A 6,060-nucleotide genomic window follows, 5' to 3' on the forward strand; every position below is an offset into this window, starting at 1 on the left:
TACACAACATAGAATATTTTACCCTCAAAATAGAGAATTCACCTAATTACAATTGTGGCTCAGGATTCGGTGGTCCCAGAACCTTTGGACCATTTAATGGTCCCATTAGAGAACATGTTTTTAGAGTTTTTTTAACAATTGCTACATAGTCCTTGAACTAATTTTAATTACAAATTAACCCCATATATTTTATTTAATTATAAAAACTATTTTTATTTTATAAATTATTATTTTATCAATTATCTATTATATTTATTAATAATCAAATACAAAAACAACAACCAATTATATCCTCTATTGATCCTAATAAAGCTTTTGGCCATTTCAATCGATTAAAATATTAAATTTGATCTCGTGACGTTCGTCCATGGCTTCCAAATCGTATTTTCTTGAAATTCAATCGATTGGTTTATCAAAACAATCGATTGAATTGTAACTCAATCGATTGAATTACAGTGTATCACAAAACAATCGATTGAAAGTTGTAAGGTAGAATGGTTTTCACTTAAACCAATCGATTGTTTATACTTTCCAATCAAATGAATGCCCAAAAACAATCGATTGTTTTTGTTACTCAATCGATTGAATTCACGAAAACAACGTGAATTTGCCAAATACAATCGATTGAAAAGTGATGACATTGAAGTTTTAGCCAAATTTAATCGATTGGTAACGTAATCCAATCGATTGGAAGGAGATGAAGTTGAATTTTTTGCCAACTTCAGTCGATTGGTAATGCTTACCAATCGATTGAAATGTGTCCTGCGCCTATTTCAATCTTGTTATGTTTTTTAGAAATTATCTTATTATTCATCTATCTTATCTTTAAAATTCTATCTTCAATTTTTGCTGTTTTATTTTGATGTAGATAAACTAATCTTATCTTTTCCTTAATATTAACATTATAAATTGGTGAATAATCCATCACTAATTATTCAATCCCACAATTGAAATCGTGTATCATTTTCTTTGATTATAAAAAATTTAATTATTTTTCTTTGGAACATCCATCTACTCAATATCCAATTTTTTTTTAATTTTTTATCCGTCTATTTAATATCCACTATTTCTTCATCGTTAATCACCGTTGCAGTAATCAGCAAAAGTCCAATCAAGTTTTTCATTGTAGTGTTCAAAAAATAAACCATCGTTTTGATTACAAAATCGAAGTCAGTGAATAGAATCTCTAATTTTGCAATTATTCGTTTCAATACTTTATTCGTGAAATTGATTGTGTAAGGAAAAATATTTTTTTATCTTTTATTAATTCACAAAAATTGAGAAATACTAAAAAGTAAATAGATGTTATTTTTTATTATTAATTAATTAGCTAGTAATCAGAGATGGACCTAGAGGGGGCAAGTAGTGGCCTGGACACCCCAAAATTTTAAGAAACTATACTTATCTATAACAATTTATATTAGGAATACAGAGGGTTTAGTGTCGAATATTTTTTTCCTATTTTATCCCTATATTTATAATCTAAAACAACATAAATTTTGCATTAACCCATGACAGAATGATGTAACTGCTCGTTAAGATATTCTTATTGGATGTAAATTATTGTTACAAATATTTTTATTAAGATATGTTTTAAAGGAATAAAAGTAGAATAGTTCAATAAGGATTAATTTTTAAAAAAAAATAAATTTACACTAATAAATTTTCTCTTCAAATTATTAACGTACTTTTCTAATATACTCTAAGTACCTACCCAATATATAATATCAATTAGCGTTCAAATTTAAGTTCCAATATTGTTATTAACGAGAGAGGTTTATTAATTTTAAAAAAATTTACACACAATAAGTTTTGTATCAATATATCATGATTCATTTTAAAAATAATATTTATTCATCTAAGTTATAGAGTGTCTTGAAAAATCATATTTAAATAATTTTTTATTTTTTAACTATTTTATATTTTTAGATTGAAAACTTTGTATTTTTTTATTCAAGCTTTATTTTTATATTTTATTTTAATTGTCTTATTCAAAACTATTAATATGAATTTTTATTTTGTAGGATAAATAAAAAGATGAGATTTTTTTAATAAATTAAATTATTGAAAAATTTACTTATTATAAAAGAAGTTAAGTATATTTCTTGATTATAAGAATACATGGCTCAGGATTCGGTGGTCCCAGAACTTTTGGACTACTTAATGGTCTCATTAGAAAACATGTTTTTAAAATTTTTTTAACAATTACTACATAGTCCTTGAACTAATTTTAATTACAAATTAATCCCATATATTTTATTTAATTATAAAAATTGTTTTTTATTTTATAAATTATTATTTTATCAATTATCTATTATATTTATTAACAATCAAAAACAAAAACAATAGCGAATTAATTATTTATTATATTTATTAACAATCAAATACAAAAACAACAACCAATTATATCCTCCATTGATCCTAATAAAGCTTTTGACCATTCCAATCGATTAAAATATTAAATTTGATCTCGTGACGTTCGTCCATGGCTTCCAAATCGTATTTCTTTGAAATTCAATCGATTGGTTTATCAAAACAATCGATTGAATTGTAACTCAATCGATTGAATTACAGTGTATCACAAAACAATCGATTGAAAATTGTAAGGTAGAATGGTTTTCACTTAAACCAATCAATTGTTTATACTTTCCAATCAAATGAATGCCCAAAAACAATCGATTGTTTTTATTACTCAATCGATTGAATTCACGAAAACAACATGAATTTGCCAAATATAATCGATTGGAAAGTGATGACATTGAAGTTTTAGCCAAATTCAATCGATTGGTAATGTAATCCAATCGATTGGAAGGTGATGAAGTTGAATTTTTTGCCAACTTCAGTCGATTGGTAATGCTTACCAATCGATTGAAATGTGTCCTGCGCCTATTTCAATCTTGTTATCTTTTTAGAAATTATCTTATTATTCATCTATCTTATCTTTAAAATTCTATCTTCAAAAATAAGAATAAATTTGTATAGGAGTACATTCATTATGTTATAATTTTAATAATTAATGTAAATTTTAAAAAATTGAATAAATTTATATTTATTTTGATTACATTCAAAAGTGAATTATATTTATTCTTATAATCAGGAAATATGCTTAACTTCTTTTATAATAAGTAAGTTTTTCAATAATTTAATTTATTAAAAATCTCATCTTTTTATTTATCCTACAAAATAAAAATTCATATTAATAGTTTTGAATAAGACAATTAAAATAAAATATAAAAATAAAGCTTGAATAAAAAATACAAAGTTTTCAATCTAAAAATATAAAATAGTTAAAAAATAAAAAAATTATTTAAATATGATTTTTCAAGACACTCTATAACTTAGATGAATAAATATTATTTTTAAAATGAATCATGATATATTGATACAAAACTTATTGTGTGTATTTTTTTTAAATTAATAAACCTCTCTCGTTAATAACAATATTTTTTTTTAAAAATTAATAAACCTCTCTCGTTAATAACAATATTGGAACTTAAATTTGAACGCTAATTGATATTATATATTGTGTAGGTACTTAGAGTATGTTAATAATTTGAAGAGAAAATTTATTAGTGTAAATTTATTTTTTTTTAAATTAATCCTTATTGAACTATTCTACTTTTATTCATTCAAAACATATCTTAATAAAAATATTTGTAACAATAATTTACATCCAATAAGAATATCTTAACGAGCAGTTACATCATTCTATCATGGGTTAATGCAAAATTTATGTTGTTTTAGATTATAAATATAGGGGTAAAATAGGAAAAAAATATTCAACACCAAACCCTCTGTATTCCTAATATAAATTGTTATAGATAAGTATAGTTTCTTAAAATTTTGGGGTGTCCAAGCCACTACTTGCCCCCTCTAGGTCCATCTCTGATTACTGGCTAATTAATTAATAATAAAAAATAATAACATCTATTTACTTTTTAGTATTTCTTAATTTTTGTGAATTAATAAAAGATAAAAAAATATTTTTTCCTTACACAATCAATTTCACGAATAAAGTATCGAAACGAATAATTGCAAAATTAGAGATTCTATTCACTGGTCTCGATTTTGTAATCAAAACGATGGTTTATTTTTTGAACACTATAATGAAAAACTTGATTGTACTTTTGCTGATTACTGCAACGGTGATTAACGATGAAGAAATAGTGGATATTAAATAGACGGATAAAAAATTAAAAAAAATGGATATTGAGTAGATGGATGTTCTAAAGAAAAACAATTAAATTTTTTATAATCAAAGAAAATGATACACGATTTCAATGGTGGGATTGAATAATTAGTGATGGATTATTCACCAATTTATAATGTTAATATTAAGGAAAAGATAAGATTAGTTTATCTACATCAAAATAAAACAGCAAAAATTGAAGATAGAATTTTAAAGATAAGATAGATGAATAATAAGATAATTTCTAAAAAGATAACAAGATTGAAATAGGCGCAGGACACATTTCAATCGATTGTGTAGCATTACCAATCGATTGAAGTTGGCAAAAAATTCAACTTCATCACCTTCCAATCGATTGGATTACATTACCAATCGATTTAATTTGGCTAAAACTTCAATGTCATCACTTTCCAATCGATTGTATTTGGCAAATTCATGTTGTTTTCGTGAATTCAATCAATTGAGTAACAAAAATAATCGATTGTTTTTGGGCATTCATTCGATTGGAAAGTATAAACAATCGATTGGTTTAAGTGAAAACCATTCTACCTTACAACTTTCAATCGATTGTTTTGTGATATTCGATTGAGTTACAATTCAATCGATTGTTTTGATAAACAAATGGATTGAATTTCAAGGAAACACGATTTGGAAGCCATGGACGAACGTCACGAGATCAAATTTAATATTTTAATCGATTGGAATGGCCAAAAGCTTTACTAGGATCAATAGAGGATATAATTGGTTGTTGTTTTTGTATTTGATTATTAATAAATATAATAGATAATTGATAAAATAATAATTTATAAAATAAAAAATAGTTTTTATAATTAAATAAAATATATGTGGTTAATTTGTAATTAAAATTAGTTTAAGAACTATGTAGCAATTGTTAAAAAAACTCTAAAAATATGTTTTCTAATAGGACCATTAAATGGTTCAAAAATTCTGGAACCACCGAATCCAGAGCTCGGTTTCTTCCCAAACTGTTTTGTTTATACCAAAAAAACGAAATTGCATAGATAAGATTTTTTGGTACTTATGAATTTTTTAAATTATTTTAAAATAGAGATAGAAAAAGGTGTAATTTATTCTTTTATTTTTAAATTTTATATTTAAAATTTACGCACCATGAAAGAAACTTTACGTCTATATATCATATTCTAGCTCAATCCATGCTTGTGTTTCTGAATATTTTTTTCTTTTTAATTTGTGTGACCACTCAGGCAAGTAAAAGGATACCCGTAATGTCCAGTTTTAATTACAAGATTAAAAAAAAATGAAATGAATCTGTCATAATTTATAATAAGGAACATCCAACACATCATCATCTCACAGTGAAGGAATTTTCTAAAGATTTCACATCACGAACACCATAATCTGAGAGAACTCCAAAAAACCCCGTATAGCCAGTAGGTTCAGATTTCCAGCAGCTGAATAGGATAATGAAAGAGGTTATGAAAATGAAAATTTTAAGAGATGAAAGAACATTTTCAATTTTACAAAAATAAAAAAGTTCACACTCACTTACAAAAATCAGAAAATACATAGTATACAGAGTAAGCACGTAAAAATAAATAAATAAATAAAAGAAAGATAATGATCCATAAAAATAGGTTCATTTCATGCTAAGTTGCTAACCTTCTCTTAAAAAGGGCCACCAATAAATGAATAATTTATTTAAACTTTAATTCTAACAATAATCATATAACATACAAAAATTGAAAGCCATTTAGATAAAAATGTTTAAAACATTTTTTTAAAGACTTTTTTAATAATTAAAATTTAATATATATAATTAATTAAACTGTATTATTTTTGTCAAAATTAGATTAGACAAATCAGATTGACTGAAAAACCGATAAACCAAA

Source organism: Arachis duranensis, chromosome 3 (assembly GCF_000817695.3).
Source record: "Arachis duranensis cultivar V14167 chromosome 3, aradu.V14167.gnm2.J7QH, whole genome shotgun sequence".
Taxonomy (NCBI): Eukaryota; Viridiplantae; Streptophyta; class Magnoliopsida; order Fabales; family Fabaceae; genus Arachis; species Arachis duranensis.